The sequence below is a fragment of the Xenopus tropicalis genome, chromosome 5 (genome assembly GCF_000004195.4).
Source record: "Xenopus tropicalis strain Nigerian chromosome 5, UCB_Xtro_10.0, whole genome shotgun sequence".
Lineage (NCBI taxonomy): Eukaryota > Metazoa > Chordata > Amphibia > Anura > Pipidae > Xenopus > Xenopus tropicalis.
The window spans coordinates 455,119-469,582 of record NC_030681.2 but is presented as its reverse complement, the minus strand read 5'-3'; the positions used below and the strand labels follow the sequence as shown (position 1 = coordinate 469,582).

At 53.1% G+C, this 14,464-nt stretch overlaps 55 non-coding genes across 55 annotated transcripts; all 55 read right to left on the bottom strand.

Moving 5' to 3' along the window:
* Positions 1–16: 16 nt before the first annotated feature.
* LOC116411215 lies at positions 17–135 on the bottom strand. Its single transcript, XR_004222970.1, has one exon. It is a non-coding gene; the product is annotated as a 5S ribosomal RNA (ribosomal RNA).
* A 145-nt stretch (positions 136–280) lies between these two features.
* LOC116411214 lies at positions 281–399 on the bottom strand. The gene has a single exon (XR_004222969.1). It is a non-coding gene; the product is annotated as a 5S ribosomal RNA (ribosomal RNA).
* Positions 400–544: 145 nt separating this feature from the next.
* On the bottom strand, positions 545–663 carry LOC116411213. The gene has a single exon (XR_004222968.1). It is a non-coding gene; the product is annotated as a 5S ribosomal RNA (ribosomal RNA).
* Positions 664–808: 145 nt separating this feature from the next.
* Positions 809–927, bottom strand: LOC116411212. The gene has a single exon (XR_004222967.1). It is a non-coding gene; the product is annotated as a 5S ribosomal RNA (ribosomal RNA).
* A 145-nt stretch (positions 928–1,072) lies between these two features.
* LOC116411211 lies at positions 1,073–1,191 on the bottom strand. The gene has a single exon (XR_004222966.1). It is a non-coding gene; the product is annotated as a 5S ribosomal RNA (ribosomal RNA).
* Positions 1,192–1,336: 145 nt separating this feature from the next.
* Positions 1,337–1,455, bottom strand: LOC116411210. Its single transcript, XR_004222965.1, has one exon. It is a non-coding gene; the product is annotated as a 5S ribosomal RNA (ribosomal RNA).
* Positions 1,456–1,600: 145 nt separating this feature from the next.
* Positions 1,601–1,719, bottom strand: LOC116411209. The gene has a single exon (XR_004222964.1). It is a non-coding gene; the product is annotated as a 5S ribosomal RNA (ribosomal RNA).
* A 145-nt stretch (positions 1,720–1,864) lies between these two features.
* Positions 1,865–1,983, bottom strand: LOC116411207. Its single transcript, XR_004222962.1, has one exon. It is a non-coding gene; the product is annotated as a 5S ribosomal RNA (ribosomal RNA).
* A 145-nt stretch (positions 1,984–2,128) lies between these two features.
* LOC116411206 lies at positions 2,129–2,247 on the bottom strand. The gene has a single exon (XR_004222961.1). It is a non-coding gene; the product is annotated as a 5S ribosomal RNA (ribosomal RNA).
* A 145-nt stretch (positions 2,248–2,392) lies between these two features.
* LOC116411205 lies at positions 2,393–2,511 on the bottom strand. Its single transcript, XR_004222960.1, has one exon. It is a non-coding gene; the product is annotated as a 5S ribosomal RNA (ribosomal RNA).
* Positions 2,512–2,656: 145 nt separating this feature from the next.
* On the bottom strand, positions 2,657–2,775 carry LOC116411204. The gene has a single exon (XR_004222959.1). It is a non-coding gene; the product is annotated as a 5S ribosomal RNA (ribosomal RNA).
* Positions 2,776–2,920: 145 nt separating this feature from the next.
* LOC116411203 lies at positions 2,921–3,039 on the bottom strand. The gene has a single exon (XR_004222958.1). It is a non-coding gene; the product is annotated as a 5S ribosomal RNA (ribosomal RNA).
* A 145-nt stretch (positions 3,040–3,184) lies between these two features.
* Positions 3,185–3,303, bottom strand: LOC116411202. The gene has a single exon (XR_004222957.1). It is a non-coding gene; the product is annotated as a 5S ribosomal RNA (ribosomal RNA).
* Positions 3,304–3,448: 145 nt separating this feature from the next.
* LOC116411201 lies at positions 3,449–3,567 on the bottom strand. The gene has a single exon (XR_004222956.1). It is a non-coding gene; the product is annotated as a 5S ribosomal RNA (ribosomal RNA).
* Positions 3,568–3,712: 145 nt separating this feature from the next.
* On the bottom strand, positions 3,713–3,831 carry LOC116411200. Its single transcript, XR_004222955.1, has one exon. It is a non-coding gene; the product is annotated as a 5S ribosomal RNA (ribosomal RNA).
* Positions 3,832–3,976: 145 nt separating this feature from the next.
* On the bottom strand, positions 3,977–4,095 carry LOC116411199. Its single transcript, XR_004222954.1, has one exon. It is a non-coding gene; the product is annotated as a 5S ribosomal RNA (ribosomal RNA).
* A 145-nt stretch (positions 4,096–4,240) lies between these two features.
* On the bottom strand, positions 4,241–4,359 carry LOC116411198. The gene has a single exon (XR_004222953.1). It is a non-coding gene; the product is annotated as a 5S ribosomal RNA (ribosomal RNA).
* A 145-nt stretch (positions 4,360–4,504) lies between these two features.
* LOC116411196 lies at positions 4,505–4,623 on the bottom strand. Its single transcript, XR_004222951.1, has one exon. It is a non-coding gene; the product is annotated as a 5S ribosomal RNA (ribosomal RNA).
* Positions 4,624–4,768: 145 nt separating this feature from the next.
* LOC116411195 lies at positions 4,769–4,887 on the bottom strand. The gene has a single exon (XR_004222950.1). It is a non-coding gene; the product is annotated as a 5S ribosomal RNA (ribosomal RNA).
* A 145-nt stretch (positions 4,888–5,032) lies between these two features.
* Positions 5,033–5,151, bottom strand: LOC116411194. The gene has a single exon (XR_004222949.1). It is a non-coding gene; the product is annotated as a 5S ribosomal RNA (ribosomal RNA).
* A 145-nt stretch (positions 5,152–5,296) lies between these two features.
* LOC116411193 lies at positions 5,297–5,415 on the bottom strand. Its single transcript, XR_004222948.1, has one exon. It is a non-coding gene; the product is annotated as a 5S ribosomal RNA (ribosomal RNA).
* A 145-nt stretch (positions 5,416–5,560) lies between these two features.
* On the bottom strand, positions 5,561–5,679 carry LOC116411192. Its single transcript, XR_004222947.1, has one exon. It is a non-coding gene; the product is annotated as a 5S ribosomal RNA (ribosomal RNA).
* A 145-nt stretch (positions 5,680–5,824) lies between these two features.
* LOC116411191 lies at positions 5,825–5,943 on the bottom strand. The gene has a single exon (XR_004222946.1). It is a non-coding gene; the product is annotated as a 5S ribosomal RNA (ribosomal RNA).
* Positions 5,944–6,088: 145 nt separating this feature from the next.
* LOC116411190 lies at positions 6,089–6,207 on the bottom strand. Its single transcript, XR_004222945.1, has one exon. It is a non-coding gene; the product is annotated as a 5S ribosomal RNA (ribosomal RNA).
* A 145-nt stretch (positions 6,208–6,352) lies between these two features.
* LOC116411189 lies at positions 6,353–6,471 on the bottom strand. Its single transcript, XR_004222944.1, has one exon. It is a non-coding gene; the product is annotated as a 5S ribosomal RNA (ribosomal RNA).
* Positions 6,472–6,616: 145 nt separating this feature from the next.
* LOC116411188 lies at positions 6,617–6,735 on the bottom strand. The gene has a single exon (XR_004222943.1). It is a non-coding gene; the product is annotated as a 5S ribosomal RNA (ribosomal RNA).
* Positions 6,736–6,880: 145 nt separating this feature from the next.
* On the bottom strand, positions 6,881–6,999 carry LOC116411187. Its single transcript, XR_004222942.1, has one exon. It is a non-coding gene; the product is annotated as a 5S ribosomal RNA (ribosomal RNA).
* Positions 7,000–7,144: 145 nt separating this feature from the next.
* Positions 7,145–7,263, bottom strand: LOC116411185. The gene has a single exon (XR_004222940.1). It is a non-coding gene; the product is annotated as a 5S ribosomal RNA (ribosomal RNA).
* A 145-nt stretch (positions 7,264–7,408) lies between these two features.
* Positions 7,409–7,527, bottom strand: LOC116411184. Its single transcript, XR_004222939.1, has one exon. It is a non-coding gene; the product is annotated as a 5S ribosomal RNA (ribosomal RNA).
* A 145-nt stretch (positions 7,528–7,672) lies between these two features.
* LOC116411183 lies at positions 7,673–7,791 on the bottom strand. The gene has a single exon (XR_004222938.1). It is a non-coding gene; the product is annotated as a 5S ribosomal RNA (ribosomal RNA).
* Positions 7,792–7,936: 145 nt separating this feature from the next.
* On the bottom strand, positions 7,937–8,055 carry LOC116411182. Its single transcript, XR_004222937.1, has one exon. It is a non-coding gene; the product is annotated as a 5S ribosomal RNA (ribosomal RNA).
* A 145-nt stretch (positions 8,056–8,200) lies between these two features.
* Positions 8,201–8,319, bottom strand: LOC116411181. Its single transcript, XR_004222936.1, has one exon. It is a non-coding gene; the product is annotated as a 5S ribosomal RNA (ribosomal RNA).
* A 145-nt stretch (positions 8,320–8,464) lies between these two features.
* Positions 8,465–8,583, bottom strand: LOC116411180. Its single transcript, XR_004222935.1, has one exon. It is a non-coding gene; the product is annotated as a 5S ribosomal RNA (ribosomal RNA).
* Positions 8,584–8,728: 145 nt separating this feature from the next.
* LOC116411179 lies at positions 8,729–8,847 on the bottom strand. Its single transcript, XR_004222934.1, has one exon. It is a non-coding gene; the product is annotated as a 5S ribosomal RNA (ribosomal RNA).
* Positions 8,848–8,992: 145 nt separating this feature from the next.
* LOC116411178 lies at positions 8,993–9,111 on the bottom strand. The gene has a single exon (XR_004222933.1). It is a non-coding gene; the product is annotated as a 5S ribosomal RNA (ribosomal RNA).
* A 145-nt stretch (positions 9,112–9,256) lies between these two features.
* On the bottom strand, positions 9,257–9,375 carry LOC116411177. The gene has a single exon (XR_004222932.1). It is a non-coding gene; the product is annotated as a 5S ribosomal RNA (ribosomal RNA).
* A 145-nt stretch (positions 9,376–9,520) lies between these two features.
* Positions 9,521–9,639, bottom strand: LOC116411176. The gene has a single exon (XR_004222931.1). It is a non-coding gene; the product is annotated as a 5S ribosomal RNA (ribosomal RNA).
* Positions 9,640–9,784: 145 nt separating this feature from the next.
* Positions 9,785–9,903, bottom strand: LOC116411174. The gene has a single exon (XR_004222929.1). It is a non-coding gene; the product is annotated as a 5S ribosomal RNA (ribosomal RNA).
* A 145-nt stretch (positions 9,904–10,048) lies between these two features.
* Positions 10,049–10,167, bottom strand: LOC116411173. The gene has a single exon (XR_004222928.1). It is a non-coding gene; the product is annotated as a 5S ribosomal RNA (ribosomal RNA).
* A 145-nt stretch (positions 10,168–10,312) lies between these two features.
* On the bottom strand, positions 10,313–10,431 carry LOC116411172. The gene has a single exon (XR_004222927.1). It is a non-coding gene; the product is annotated as a 5S ribosomal RNA (ribosomal RNA).
* Positions 10,432–10,576: 145 nt separating this feature from the next.
* On the bottom strand, positions 10,577–10,695 carry LOC116411171. Its single transcript, XR_004222926.1, has one exon. It is a non-coding gene; the product is annotated as a 5S ribosomal RNA (ribosomal RNA).
* A 145-nt stretch (positions 10,696–10,840) lies between these two features.
* Positions 10,841–10,959, bottom strand: LOC116411170. Its single transcript, XR_004222925.1, has one exon. It is a non-coding gene; the product is annotated as a 5S ribosomal RNA (ribosomal RNA).
* A 145-nt stretch (positions 10,960–11,104) lies between these two features.
* On the bottom strand, positions 11,105–11,223 carry LOC116411169. The gene has a single exon (XR_004222924.1). It is a non-coding gene; the product is annotated as a 5S ribosomal RNA (ribosomal RNA).
* A 145-nt stretch (positions 11,224–11,368) lies between these two features.
* Positions 11,369–11,487, bottom strand: LOC116411168. Its single transcript, XR_004222923.1, has one exon. It is a non-coding gene; the product is annotated as a 5S ribosomal RNA (ribosomal RNA).
* A 145-nt stretch (positions 11,488–11,632) lies between these two features.
* Positions 11,633–11,751, bottom strand: LOC116411167. Its single transcript, XR_004222922.1, has one exon. It is a non-coding gene; the product is annotated as a 5S ribosomal RNA (ribosomal RNA).
* A 145-nt stretch (positions 11,752–11,896) lies between these two features.
* Positions 11,897–12,015, bottom strand: LOC116411166. The gene has a single exon (XR_004222921.1). It is a non-coding gene; the product is annotated as a 5S ribosomal RNA (ribosomal RNA).
* Positions 12,016–12,160: 145 nt separating this feature from the next.
* LOC116411165 lies at positions 12,161–12,279 on the bottom strand. Its single transcript, XR_004222920.1, has one exon. It is a non-coding gene; the product is annotated as a 5S ribosomal RNA (ribosomal RNA).
* Positions 12,280–12,424: 145 nt separating this feature from the next.
* Positions 12,425–12,543, bottom strand: LOC116411163. Its single transcript, XR_004222918.1, has one exon. It is a non-coding gene; the product is annotated as a 5S ribosomal RNA (ribosomal RNA).
* Positions 12,544–12,688: 145 nt separating this feature from the next.
* On the bottom strand, positions 12,689–12,807 carry LOC116411162. Its single transcript, XR_004222917.1, has one exon. It is a non-coding gene; the product is annotated as a 5S ribosomal RNA (ribosomal RNA).
* A 145-nt stretch (positions 12,808–12,952) lies between these two features.
* LOC116411161 lies at positions 12,953–13,071 on the bottom strand. Its single transcript, XR_004222916.1, has one exon. It is a non-coding gene; the product is annotated as a 5S ribosomal RNA (ribosomal RNA).
* Positions 13,072–13,216: 145 nt separating this feature from the next.
* LOC116411160 lies at positions 13,217–13,335 on the bottom strand. The gene has a single exon (XR_004222915.1). It is a non-coding gene; the product is annotated as a 5S ribosomal RNA (ribosomal RNA).
* Positions 13,336–13,480: 145 nt separating this feature from the next.
* LOC116411159 lies at positions 13,481–13,599 on the bottom strand. The gene has a single exon (XR_004222914.1). It is a non-coding gene; the product is annotated as a 5S ribosomal RNA (ribosomal RNA).
* A 145-nt stretch (positions 13,600–13,744) lies between these two features.
* On the bottom strand, positions 13,745–13,863 carry LOC116411158. Its single transcript, XR_004222913.1, has one exon. It is a non-coding gene; the product is annotated as a 5S ribosomal RNA (ribosomal RNA).
* Positions 13,864–14,008: 145 nt separating this feature from the next.
* LOC116411157 lies at positions 14,009–14,127 on the bottom strand. Its single transcript, XR_004222912.1, has one exon. It is a non-coding gene; the product is annotated as a 5S ribosomal RNA (ribosomal RNA).
* Positions 14,128–14,272: 145 nt separating this feature from the next.
* Positions 14,273–14,391, bottom strand: LOC116411152. The gene has a single exon (XR_004222907.1). It is a non-coding gene; the product is annotated as a 5S ribosomal RNA (ribosomal RNA).
* Positions 14,392–14,464: the final 73 nt, after the last annotated feature.

Genomic DNA, 14,464 nt, shown 5'->3' with positions numbered 1-14,464 from the left:
AATGGCAAAATGCAAAAGCCTACAACACCTGGTATTCCCAGGCGGTCTCCCATCCAGGTACTAACCAAGCCCGTCCCTGCTTAGCTTCCGAGATCAGACGAGATCGGGCGCTTTCAGGGTGGTATGGCCGTAGGCGATGACTAAGCTGACTTTTCGTCCTCTTAAACATCTCCTAGCCGCTTCTACTCGCTCAAAGGCGCGCTCTCGGGCTCTTCTCAGAATCAATGCAGAAAAGCATAGAGAAGACTGCCTCCTGCTGGTCAGAATGGCAAAATGCAAAAGCCTACAACACCTGGTATTCCCAGGCGGTCTCCCATCCAGGTACTAACCAAGCCCGTCCCTGCTTAGCTTCCGAGATCAGACGAGATCGGGCGCTTTCAGGGTGGTATGGCCGTAGGCGATGACTAAGCTGACTTTTCGTCCTCTTAAACATCTCCTAGCCGCTTCTACTCGCTCAAAGGCGCGCTCTCGGGCTCTTCTCAGAATCAATGCAGAAAAGCATAGAGAAGACTGCCTCCTGCTGGTCAGAATGGCAAAATGCAAAAGCCTACAACACCTGGTATTCCCAGGCGGTCTCCCATCCAGGTACTAACCAAGCCCGTCCCTGCTTAGCTTCCGAGATCAGACGAGATCGGGCGCTTTCAGGGTGGTATGGCCGTAGGCGATGACTAAGCTGACTTTTCGTCCTCTTAAACATCTCCTAGCCGCTTCTACTCGCTCAAAGGCGCGCTCTCGGGCTCTTCTCAGAATCAATGCAGAAAAGCATAGAGAAGACTGCCTCCTGCTGGTCAGAATGGCAAAATGCAAAAGCCTACAACACCTGGTATTCCCAGGCGGTCTCCCATCCAGGTACTAACCAAGCCCGTCCCTGCTTAGCTTCCGAGATCAGACGAGATCGGGCGCTTTCAGGGTGGTATGGCCGTAGGCGATGACTAAGCTGACTTTTCGTCCTCTTAAACATCTCCTAGCCGCTTCTACTCGCTCAAAGGCGCGCTCTCGGGCTCTTCTCAGAATCAATGCAGAAAAGCATAGAGAAGACTGCCTCCTGCTGGTCAGAATGGCAAAATGCAAAAGCCTACAACACCTGGTATTCCCAGGCGGTCTCCCATCCAGGTACTAACCAAGCCCGTCCCTGCTTAGCTTCCGAGATCAGACGAGATCGGGCGCTTTCAGGGTGGTATGGCCGTAGGCGATGACTAAGCTGACTTTTCGTCCTCTTAAACATCTCCTAGCCGCTTCTACTCGCTCAAAGGCGCGCTCTCGGGCTCTTCTCAGAATCAATGCAGAAAAGCATAGAGAAGACTGCCTCCTGCTGGTCAGAATGGCAAAATGCAAAAGCCTACAACACCTGGTATTCCCAGGCGGTCTCCCATCCAGGTACTAACCAAGCCCGTCCCTGCTTAGCTTCCGAGATCAGACGAGATCGGGCGCTTTCAGGGTGGTATGGCCGTAGGCGATGACTAAGCTGACTTTTCGTCCTCTTAAACATCTCCTAGCCGCTTCTACTCGCTCAAAGGCGCGCTCTCGGGCTCTTCTCAGAATCAATGCAGAAAAGCATAGAGAAGACTGCCTCCTGCTGGTCAGAATGGCAAAATGCAAAAGCCTACAACACCTGGTATTCCCAGGCGGTCTCCCATCCAGGTACTAACCAAGCCCGTCCCTGCTTAGCTTCCGAGATCAGACGAGATCGGGCGCTTTCAGGGTGGTATGGCCGTAGGCGATGACTAAGCTGACTTTTCGTCCTCTTAAACATCTCCTAGCCGCTTCTACTCGCTCAAAGGCGCGCTCTCGGGCTCTTCTCAGAATCAATGCAGAAAAGCATAGAGAAGACTGCCTCCTGCTGGTCAGAATGGCAAAATGCAAAAGCCTACAACACCTGGTATTCCCAGGCGGTCTCCCATCCAGGTACTAACCAAGCCCGTCCCTGCTTAGCTTCCGAGATCAGACGAGATCGGGCGCTTTCAGGGTGGTATGGCCGTAGGCGATGACTAAGCTGACTTTTCGTCCTCTTAAACATCTCCTAGCCGCTTCTACTCGCTCAAAGGCGCGCTCTCGGGCTCTTCTCAGAATCAATGCAGAAAAGCATAGAGAAGACTGCCTCCTGCTGGTCAGAATGGCAAAATGCAAAAGCCTACAACACCTGGTATTCCCAGGCGGTCTCCCATCCAGGTACTAACCAAGCCCGTCCCTGCTTAGCTTCCGAGATCAGACGAGATCGGGCGCTTTCAGGGTGGTATGGCCGTAGGCGATGACTAAGCTGACTTTTCGTCCTCTTAAACATCTCCTAGCCGCTTCTACTCGCTCAAAGGCGCGCTCTCGGGCTCTTCTCAGAATCAATGCAGAAAAGCATAGAGAAGACTGCCTCCTGCTGGTCAGAATGGCAAAATGCAAAAGCCTACAACACCTGGTATTCCCAGGCGGTCTCCCATCCAGGTACTAACCAAGCCCGTCCCTGCTTAGCTTCCGAGATCAGACGAGATCGGGCGCTTTCAGGGTGGTATGGCCGTAGGCGATGACTAAGCTGACTTTTCGTCCTCTTAAACATCTCCTAGCCGCTTCTACTCGCTCAAAGGCGCGCTCTCGGGCTCTTCTCAGAATCAATGCAGAAAAGCATAGAGAAGACTGCCTCCTGCTGGTCAGAATGGCAAAATGCAAAAGCCTACAACACCTGGTATTCCCAGGCGGTCTCCCATCCAGGTACTAACCAAGCCCGTCCCTGCTTAGCTTCCGAGATCAGACGAGATCGGGCGCTTTCAGGGTGGTATGGCCGTAGGCGATGACTAAGCTGACTTTTCGTCCTCTTAAACATCTCCTAGCCGCTTCTACTCGCTCAAAGGCGCGCTCTCGGGCTCTTCTCAGAATCAATGCAGAAAAGCATAGAGAAGACTGCCTCCTGCTGGTCAGAATGGCAAAATGCAAAAGCCTACAACACCTGGTATTCCCAGGCGGTCTCCCATCCAGGTACTAACCAAGCCCGTCCCTGCTTAGCTTCCGAGATCAGACGAGATCGGGCGCTTTCAGGGTGGTATGGCCGTAGGCGATGACTAAGCTGACTTTTCGTCCTCTTAAACATCTCCTAGCCGCTTCTACTCGCTCAAAGGCGCGCTCTCGGGCTCTTCTCAGAATCAATGCAGAAAAGCATAGAGAAGACTGCCTCCTGCTGGTCAGAATGGCAAAATGCAAAAGCCTACAACACCTGGTATTCCCAGGCGGTCTCCCATCCAGGTACTAACCAAGCCCGTCCCTGCTTAGCTTCCGAGATCAGACGAGATCGGGCGCTTTCAGGGTGGTATGGCCGTAGGCGATGACTAAGCTGACTTTTCGTCCTCTTAAACATCTCCTAGCCGCTTCTACTCGCTCAAAGGCGCGCTCTCGGGCTCTTCTCAGAATCAATGCAGAAAAGCATAGAGAAGACTGCCTCCTGCTGGTCAGAATGGCAAAATGCAAAAGCCTACAACACCTGGTATTCCCAGGCGGTCTCCCATCCAGGTACTAACCAAGCCCGTCCCTGCTTAGCTTCCGAGATCAGACGAGATCGGGCGCTTTCAGGGTGGTATGGCCGTAGGCGATGACTAAGCTGACTTTTCGTCCTCTTAAACATCTCCTAGCCGCTTCTACTCGCTCAAAGGCGCGCTCTCGGGCTCTTCTCAGAATCAATGCAGAAAAGCATAGAGAAGACTGCCTCCTGCTGGTCAGAATGGCAAAATGCAAAAGCCTACAACACCTGGTATTCCCAGGCGGTCTCCCATCCAGGTACTAACCAAGCCCGTCCCTGCTTAGCTTCCGAGATCAGACGAGATCGGGCGCTTTCAGGGTGGTATGGCCGTAGGCGATGACTAAGCTGACTTTTCGTCCTCTTAAACATCTCCTAGCCGCTTCTACTCGCTCAAAGGCGCGCTCTCGGGCTCTTCTCAGAATCAATGCAGAAAAGCATAGAGAAGACTGCCTCCTGCTGGTCAGAATGGCAAAATGCAAAAGCCTACAACACCTGGTATTCCCAGGCGGTCTCCCATCCAGGTACTAACCAAGCCCGTCCCTGCTTAGCTTCCGAGATCAGACGAGATCGGGCGCTTTCAGGGTGGTATGGCCGTAGGCGATGACTAAGCTGACTTTTCGTCCTCTTAAACATCTCCTAGCCGCTTCTACTCGCTCAAAGGCGCGCTCTCGGGCTCTTCTCAGAATCAATGCAGAAAAGCATAGAGAAGACTGCCTCCTGCTGGTCAGAATGGCAAAATGCAAAAGCCTACAACACCTGGTATTCCCAGGCGGTCTCCCATCCAGGTACTAACCAAGCCCGTCCCTGCTTAGCTTCCGAGATCAGACGAGATCGGGCGCTTTCAGGGTGGTATGGCCGTAGGCGATGACTAAGCTGACTTTTCGTCCTCTTAAACATCTCCTAGCCGCTTCTACTCGCTCAAAGGCGCGCTCTCGGGCTCTTCTCAGAATCAATGCAGAAAAGCATAGAGAAGACTGCCTCCTGCTGGTCAGAATGGCAAAATGCAAAAGCCTACAACACCTGGTATTCCCAGGCGGTCTCCCATCCAGGTACTAACCAAGCCCGTCCCTGCTTAGCTTCCGAGATCAGACGAGATCGGGCGCTTTCAGGGTGGTATGGCCGTAGGCGATGACTAAGCTGACTTTTCGTCCTCTTAAACATCTCCTAGCCGCTTCTACTCGCTCAAAGGCGCGCTCTCGGGCTCTTCTCAGAATCAATGCAGAAAAGCATAGAGAAGACTGCCTCCTGCTGGTCAGAATGGCAAAATGCAAAAGCCTACAACACCTGGTATTCCCAGGCGGTCTCCCATCCAGGTACTAACCAAGCCCGTCCCTGCTTAGCTTCCGAGATCAGACGAGATCGGGCGCTTTCAGGGTGGTATGGCCGTAGGCGATGACTAAGCTGACTTTTCGTCCTCTTAAACATCTCCTAGCCGCTTCTACTCGCTCAAAGGCGCGCTCTCGGGCTCTTCTCAGAATCAATGCAGAAAAGCATAGAGAAGACTGCCTCCTGCTGGTCAGAATGGCAAAATGCAAAAGCCTACAACACCTGGTATTCCCAGGCGGTCTCCCATCCAGGTACTAACCAAGCCCGTCCCTGCTTAGCTTCCGAGATCAGACGAGATCGGGCGCTTTCAGGGTGGTATGGCCGTAGGCGATGACTAAGCTGACTTTTCGTCCTCTTAAACATCTCCTAGCCGCTTCTACTCGCTCAAAGGCGCGCTCTCGGGCTCTTCTCAGAATCAATGCAGAAAAGCATAGAGAAGACTGCCTCCTGCTGGTCAGAATGGCAAAATGCAAAAGCCTACAACACCTGGTATTCCCAGGCGGTCTCCCATCCAGGTACTAACCAAGCCCGTCCCTGCTTAGCTTCCGAGATCAGACGAGATCGGGCGCTTTCAGGGTGGTATGGCCGTAGGCGATGACTAAGCTGACTTTTCGTCCTCTTAAACATCTCCTAGCCGCTTCTACTCGCTCAAAGGCGCGCTCTCGGGCTCTTCTCAGAATCAATGCAGAAAAGCATAGAGAAGACTGCCTCCTGCTGGTCAGAATGGCAAAATGCAAAAGCCTACAACACCTGGTATTCCCAGGCGGTCTCCCATCCAGGTACTAACCAAGCCCGTCCCTGCTTAGCTTCCGAGATCAGACGAGATCGGGCGCTTTCAGGGTGGTATGGCCGTAGGCGATGACTAAGCTGACTTTTCGTCCTCTTAAACATCTCCTAGCCGCTTCTACTCGCTCAAAGGCGCGCTCTCGGGCTCTTCTCAGAATCAATGCAGAAAAGCATAGAGAAGACTGCCTCCTGCTGGTCAGAATGGCAAAATGCAAAAGCCTACAACACCTGGTATTCCCAGGCGGTCTCCCATCCAGGTACTAACCAAGCCCGTCCCTGCTTAGCTTCCGAGATCAGACGAGATCGGGCGCTTTCAGGGTGGTATGGCCGTAGGCGATGACTAAGCTGACTTTTCGTCCTCTTAAACATCTCCTAGCCGCTTCTACTCGCTCAAAGGCGCGCTCTCGGGCTCTTCTCAGAATCAATGCAGAAAAGCATAGAGAAGACTGCCTCCTGCTGGTCAGAATGGCAAAATGCAAAAGCCTACAACACCTGGTATTCCCAGGCGGTCTCCCATCCAGGTACTAACCAAGCCCGTCCCTGCTTAGCTTCCGAGATCAGACGAGATCGGGCGCTTTCAGGGTGGTATGGCCGTAGGCGATGACTAAGCTGACTTTTCGTCCTCTTAAACATCTCCTAGCCGCTTCTACTCGCTCAAAGGCGCGCTCTCGGGCTCTTCTCAGAATCAATGCAGAAAAGCATAGAGAAGACTGCCTCCTGCTGGTCAGAATGGCAAAATGCAAAAGCCTACAACACCTGGTATTCCCAGGCGGTCTCCCATCCAGGTACTAACCAAGCCCGTCCCTGCTTAGCTTCCGAGATCAGACGAGATCGGGCGCTTTCAGGGTGGTATGGCCGTAGGCGATGACTAAGCTGACTTTTCGTCCTCTTAAACATCTCCTAGCCGCTTCTACTCGCTCAAAGGCGCGCTCTCGGGCTCTTCTCAGAATCAATGCAGAAAAGCATAGAGAAGACTGCCTCCTGCTGGTCAGAATGGCAAAATGCAAAAGCCTACAACACCTGGTATTCCCAGGCGGTCTCCCATCCAGGTACTAACCAAGCCCGTCCCTGCTTAGCTTCCGAGATCAGACGAGATCGGGCGCTTTCAGGGTGGTATGGCCGTAGGCGATGACTAAGCTGACTTTTCGTCCTCTTAAACATCTCCTAGCCGCTTCTACTCGCTCAAAGGCGCGCTCTCGGGCTCTTCTCAGAATCAATGCAGAAAAGCATAGAGAAGACTGCCTCCTGCTGGTCAGAATGGCAAAATGCAAAAGCCTACAACACCTGGTATTCCCAGGCGGTCTCCCATCCAGGTACTAACCAAGCCCGTCCCTGCTTAGCTTCCGAGATCAGACGAGATCGGGCGCTTTCAGGGTGGTATGGCCGTAGGCGATGACTAAGCTGACTTTTCGTCCTCTTAAACATCTCCTAGCCGCTTCTACTCGCTCAAAGGCGCGCTCTCGGGCTCTTCTCAGAATCAATGCAGAAAAGCATAGAGAAGACTGCCTCCTGCTGGTCAGAATGGCAAAATGCAAAAGCCTACAACACCTGGTATTCCCAGGCGGTCTCCCATCCAGGTACTAACCAAGCCCGTCCCTGCTTAGCTTCCGAGATCAGACGAGATCGGGCGCTTTCAGGGTGGTATGGCCGTAGGCGATGACTAAGCTGACTTTTCGTCCTCTTAAACATCTCCTAGCCGCTTCTACTCGCTCAAAGGCGCGCTCTCGGGCTCTTCTCAGAATCAATGCAGAAAAGCATAGAGAAGACTGCCTCCTGCTGGTCAGAATGGCAAAATGCAAAAGCCTACAACACCTGGTATTCCCAGGCGGTCTCCCATCCAGGTACTAACCAAGCCCGTCCCTGCTTAGCTTCCGAGATCAGACGAGATCGGGCGCTTTCAGGGTGGTATGGCCGTAGGCGATGACTAAGCTGACTTTTCGTCCTCTTAAACATCTCCTAGCCGCTTCTACTCGCTCAAAGGCGCGCTCTCGGGCTCTTCTCAGAATCAATGCAGAAAAGCATAGAGAAGACTGCCTCCTGCTGGTCAGAATGGCAAAATGCAAAAGCCTACAACACCTGGTATTCCCAGGCGGTCTCCCATCCAGGTACTAACCAAGCCCGTCCCTGCTTAGCTTCCGAGATCAGACGAGATCGGGCGCTTTCAGGGTGGTATGGCCGTAGGCGATGACTAAGCTGACTTTTCGTCCTCTTAAACATCTCCTAGCCGCTTCTACTCGCTCAAAGGCGCGCTCTCGGGCTCTTCTCAGAATCAATGCAGAAAAGCATAGAGAAGACTGCCTCCTGCTGGTCAGAATGGCAAAATGCAAAAGCCTACAACACCTGGTATTCCCAGGCGGTCTCCCATCCAGGTACTAACCAAGCCCGTCCCTGCTTAGCTTCCGAGATCAGACGAGATCGGGCGCTTTCAGGGTGGTATGGCCGTAGGCGATGACTAAGCTGACTTTTCGTCCTCTTAAACATCTCCTAGCCGCTTCTACTCGCTCAAAGGCGCGCTCTCGGGCTCTTCTCAGAATCAATGCAGAAAAGCATAGAGAAGACTGCCTCCTGCTGGTCAGAATGGCAAAATGCAAAAGCCTACAACACCTGGTATTCCCAGGCGGTCTCCCATCCAGGTACTAACCAAGCCCGTCCCTGCTTAGCTTCCGAGATCAGACGAGATCGGGCGCTTTCAGGGTGGTATGGCCGTAGGCGATGACTAAGCTGACTTTTCGTCCTCTTAAACATCTCCTAGCCGCTTCTACTCGCTCAAAGGCGCGCTCTCGGGCTCTTCTCAGAATCAATGCAGAAAAGCATAGAGAAGACTGCCTCCTGCTGGTCAGAATGGCAAAATGCAAAAGCCTACAACACCTGGTATTCCCAGGCGGTCTCCCATCCAGGTACTAACCAAGCCCGTCCCTGCTTAGCTTCCGAGATCAGACGAGATCGGGCGCTTTCAGGGTGGTATGGCCGTAGGCGATGACTAAGCTGACTTTTCGTCCTCTTAAACATCTCCTAGCCGCTTCTACTCGCTCAAAGGCGCGCTCTCGGGCTCTTCTCAGAATCAATGCAGAAAAGCATAGAGAAGACTGCCTCCTGCTGGTCAGAATGGCAAAATGCAAAAGCCTACAACACCTGGTATTCCCAGGCGGTCTCCCATCCAGGTACTAACCAAGCCCGTCCCTGCTTAGCTTCCGAGATCAGACGAGATCGGGCGCTTTCAGGGTGGTATGGCCGTAGGCGATGACTAAGCTGACTTTTCGTCCTCTTAAACATCTCCTAGCCGCTTCTACTCGCTCAAAGGCGCGCTCTCGGGCTCTTCTCAGAATCAATGCAGAAAAGCATAGAGAAGACTGCCTCCTGCTGGTCAGAATGGCAAAATGCAAAAGCCTACAACACCTGGTATTCCCAGGCGGTCTCCCATCCAGGTACTAACCAAGCCCGTCCCTGCTTAGCTTCCGAGATCAGACGAGATCGGGCGCTTTCAGGGTGGTATGGCCGTAGGCGATGACTAAGCTGACTTTTCGTCCTCTTAAACATCTCCTAGCCGCTTCTACTCGCTCAAAGGCGCGCTCTCGGGCTCTTCTCAGAATCAATGCAGAAAAGCATAGAGAAGACTGCCTCCTGCTGGTCAGAATGGCAAAATGCAAAAGCCTACAACACCTGGTATTCCCAGGCGGTCTCCCATCCAGGTACTAACCAAGCCCGTCCCTGCTTAGCTTCCGAGATCAGACGAGATCGGGCGCTTTCAGGGTGGTATGGCCGTAGGCGATGACTAAGCTGACTTTTCGTCCTCTTAAACATCTCCTAGCCGCTTCTACTCGCTCAAAGGCGCGCTCTCGGGCTCTTCTCAGAATCAATGCAGAAAAGCATAGAGAAGACTGCCTCCTGCTGGTCAGAATGGCAAAATGCAAAAGCCTACAACACCTGGTATTCCCAGGCGGTCTCCCATCCAGGTACTAACCAAGCCCGTCCCTGCTTAGCTTCCGAGATCAGACGAGATCGGGCGCTTTCAGGGTGGTATGGCCGTAGGCGATGACTAAGCTGACTTTTCGTCCTCTTAAACATCTCCTAGCCGCTTCTACTCGCTCAAAGGCGCGCTCTCGGGCTCTTCTCAGAATCAATGCAGAAAAGCATAGAGAAGACTGCCTCCTGCTGGTCAGAATGGCAAAATGCAAAAGCCTACAACACCTGGTATTCCCAGGCGGTCTCCCATCCAGGTACTAACCAAGCCCGTCCCTGCTTAGCTTCCGAGATCAGACGAGATCGGGCGCTTTCAGGGTGGTATGGCCGTAGGCGATGACTAAGCTGACTTTTCGTCCTCTTAAACATCTCCTAGCCGCTTCTACTCGCTCAAAGGCGCGCTCTCGGGCTCTTCTCAGAATCAATGCAGAAAAGCATAGAGAAGACTGCCTCCTGCTGGTCAGAATGGCAAAATGCAAAAGCCTACAACACCTGGTATTCCCAGGCGGTCTCCCATCCAGGTACTAACCAAGCCCGTCCCTGCTTAGCTTCCGAGATCAGACGAGATCGGGCGCTTTCAGGGTGGTATGGCCGTAGGCGATGACTAAGCTGACTTTTCGTCCTCTTAAACATCTCCTAGCCGCTTCTACTCGCTCAAAGGCGCGCTCTCGGGCTCTTCTCAGAATCAATGCAGAAAAGCATAGAGAAGACTGCCTCCTGCTGGTCAGAATGGCAAAATGCAAAAGCCTACAACACCTGGTATTCCCAGGCGGTCTCCCATCCAGGTACTAACCAAGCCCGTCCCTGCTTAGCTTCCGAGATCAGACGAGATCGGGCGCTTTCAGGGTGGTATGGCCGTAGGCGATGACTAAGCTGACTTTTCGTCCTCTTAAACATCTCCTAGCCGCTTCTACTCGCTCAAAGGCGCGCTCTCGGGCTCTTCTCAGAATCAATGCAGAAAAGCATAGAGAAGACTGCCTCCTGCTGGTCAGAATGGCAAAATGCAAAAGCCTACAACACCTGGTATTCCCAGGCGGTCTCCCATCCAGGTACTAACCAAGCCCGTCCCTGCTTAGCTTCCGAGATCAGACGAGATCGGGCGCTTTCAGGGTGGTATGGCCGTAGGCGATGACTAAGCTGACTTTTCGTCCTCTTAAACATCTCCTAGCCGCTTCTACTCGCTCAAAGGCGCGCTCTCGGGCTCTTCTCAGAATCAATGCAGAAAAGCATAGAGAAGACTGCCTCCTGCTGGTCAGAATGGCAAAATGCAAAAGCCTACAACACCTGGTATTCCCAGGCGGTCTCCCATCCAGGTACTAACCAAGCCCGTCCCTGCTTAGCTTCCGAGATCAGACGAGATCGGGCGCTTTCAGGGTGGTATGGCCGTAGGCGATGACTAAGCTGACTTTTCGTCCTCTTAAACATCTCCTAGCCGCTTCTACTCGCTCAAAGGCGCGCTCTCGGGCTCTTCTCAGAATCAATGCAGAAAAGCATAGAGAAGACTGCCTCCTGCTGGTCAGAATGGCAAAATGCAAAAGCCTACAACACCTGGTATTCCCAGGCGGTCTCCCATCCAGGTACTAACCAAGCCCGTCCCTGCTTAGCTTCCGAGATCAGACGAGATCGGGCGCTTTCAGGGTGGTATGGCCGTAGGCGATGACTAAGCTGACTTTTCGTCCTCTTAAACATCTCCTAGCCGCTTCTACTCGCTCAAAGGCGCGCTCTCGGGCTCTTCTCAGAATCAATGCAGAAAAGCATAGAGAAGACTGCCTCCTGCTGGTCAGAATGGCAAAATGCAAAAGCCTACAACACCTGGTATTCCCAGGCGGTCTCCCATCCAGGTACTAACCAAGCCCGTCCCTGCTTAGCTTCCGAGATCAGACGAGATCGGGCGCTTTCAGGGTGGTATGGCCGTAGGCGATGACTAAGCTGACTTTTCGTCCTCTTAAACATCTCCTAGCCGCTTCTACTCGCTCAAAGGCGCGCTCTCGGGCTCTTCTCAGAATCAATGCAGAAAAGCATAGAGAAGACTGCCTCCTGCTGGTCAGAATGGCAAAATGCAAAAGCCTACAACACCTGGTATTCCCAGGCGGTCTCCCATCCAGGTACTAACCAAGCCCGTCCCTGCTTAGCTTCCGAGATCAGACGAGATCGGGCGCTTTCAGGGTGGTATGGCCGTAGGCGATGACTAAGCTGACTTTTCGTCCTCTTAAACATCTCCTAGCCGCTTCTACTCGCTCAAAGGCGCGCTCTCGGGCTCTTCTCAGAATCAATGCAGAAAAGCATAGAGAAGACTGCCTCCTGCTGGTCAGAATGGCAAAATGCAAAAGCCTACAACACCTGGTATTCCCAGGCGGTCTCCCATCCAGGTACTAACCAAGCCCGTCCCTGCTTAGCTTCCGAGATCAGACGAGATCGGGCGCTTTCAGGGTGGTATGGCCGTAGGCGATGACTAAGCTGACTTTTCGTCCTCTTAAACATCTCCTAGCCGCTTCTACTCGCTCAAAGGCGCGCTCTCGGGCTCTTCTCAGAATCAATGCAGAAAAGCATAGAGAAGACTGCCTCCTGCTGGTCAGAATGGCAAAATGCAAAAGCCTACAACACCTGGTATTCCCAGGCGGTCTCCCATCCAGGTACTAACCAAGCCCGTCCCTGCTTAGCTTCCGAGATCAGACGAGATCGGGCGCTTTCAGGGTGGTATGGCCGTAGGCGATGACTAAGCTGACTTTTCGTCCTCTTAAACATCTCCTAGCCGCTTCTACTCGCTCAAAGGCGCGCTCTCGGGCTCTTCTCAGAATCAATGCAGAAAAGCATAGAGAAGACTGCCTCCTGCTGGTCAGAATGGCAAAATGCAAAAGCCTACAACACCTGGTATTCCCAGGCGGTCTCCCATCCAGGTACTAACCAAGCCCGTCCCTGCTTAGCTTCCGAGATCAGACGAGATCGGGCGCTTTCAGGGTGGTATGGCCGTAGGCGATGACTAAGCTGACTTTTCGTCCTCTTAAACATCTCCTAGCCGCTTCTACTCGCTCAAAGGCGCGCTCTCGGGCTCTTCTCAGAATCAATGCAGAAAAGCATAGAGAAGACTGCCTCCTGCTGGTCAGAATGGCAAAATGCAAAAGCCTACAACACCTGGTATTCCCAGGCGGTCTCCCATCCAGGTACTAACCAAGCCCGTCCCTGCTTAGCTTCCGAGATCAGACGAGATCGGGCGCTTTCAGGGTGGTATGGCCGTAGGCGATGACTAAGCTGACTTTTCGTCCTCTTAAACATCTCCTAGCCGCTTCTACTCGCTCAAAGGCGCGCTCTCGGGCTCTTCTCAGAATCAATGCAGAAAAGCATAGAGAAGACTGCCTCCTGCTGGTCAGAATGGCAAAATGCAAAAGCCTACAACACCTGGTATTCCCAGGCGGTCTCCCATCCAGGTACTAACCAAGCCCGTCCCTGCTTAGCTTCCGAGATCAGACGAGATCGGGCGCTTTCAGGGTGGTATGGCCGTAGGCGATGACTAAGCTGACTTTTCGTCCTCTTAAACATCTCCTAGCCGCTTCTACTCGCTCAAAGGCGCGCTCTCGGGCTCTTCTCAGAATCAATGCAGAAAAGCATAGAGAAGACTGCCTCCTGCTGGTCAGAATGGCAAAATGCAAAAGCCTACAACACCTGGTATTCCCAGGCGGTCTCCCATCCAGGTACTAACCAAGCCCGTCCCTGCTTAGCTTCCGAGATCAGACGAGATCGGGCGCTTTCAGGGTGGTATGGCCGTAGGCGATGACTAAGCTGACTTTTCGTCCTCTTAAACATCTCCTAGCCGCTTCTACTCGCTCAAAGGCGCGCTCTCGGGCTCTTCTCAGAATCAATGCAGAAAAGCATAGAGAAGACTGCCTCCTGCTGGTCAGAATGGCAAAATGCAAAAGCCTACAACACCTGGTATTCCCAGGCGGTCTCCCATCCAGGTACTAACCAAGCCCGTCCCTGCTTAGCTTCCGAGATCAGACGAGATCGGGCGCTTTCAGGGTGGTATGGCCGTAGGCGATGACTAAGCTGACTTTTCGTCCTCTTAAACATCTCCTAGCCGCTTCTACTCGCTCAAAGGCGCGCTCTCGGGCTCTTCTCAGAATCAATGCAGAAAAGCATAGAGAAGACTGCCTCCTGCTGGTCAGAATGGCAAAATGCAAAAGCCTACAACACCTGGTATTCCCAGGCGGTCTCCCATCCAGGTACTAACCAAGCCCGTCCCTGCTTAGCTTCCGAGATCAGACGAGATCGGGCGCTTTCAGGGTGGTATGGCCGTAGGCGATGACTAAGCTGACTTTTCGTCCTCTTAAACATCTCCTAGCCGCTTCTACTCGCTCAAAGGCGCGCTCTCGGGCTCTTCTCAGAATCCATGCAGAAAAGCATAGAGAAGACTGCCTCCTGCTGGTCAGAATGGCAAAATGCAAAAGCCTACAACACCTGGTATTCCCAGGCGGTCTCCCATCCAGGTACTAACCAAGCCCGTCCCTGCTTAGCTTCCGAGATCAGACGAGATCGGGCGCTTTCAGGGTGGTATGGCCGTAGGCGATGACTAAGCTGACTTTTCGTCCTCTTAAACATCTCCTAGCCGCTTCTACTCGCTCAAAGGCGCGCTCTCGGGCTCTTCTCAGAATCAATGCAGAAAAGCATAGAGAAGACTGCCTCCTGCTGGTCAGAATGGCAAAATGCAAAAGCCTACAACACCTGGTATTCCCAGGCGGTCTCCCATCCAGGTACTAACCAGGCCCGTCCCTGCTTAGCTTCCGAGATCAGACGAGATCGGGCGCTTTCAGGGTGGTATGGCCGTAGGCGATGACTAAGCTGACTTTTCGTCCTCTTAAACATCTCCTAGCCGCTTCTACTCGCTCAAAGGCGCGCTCTCGG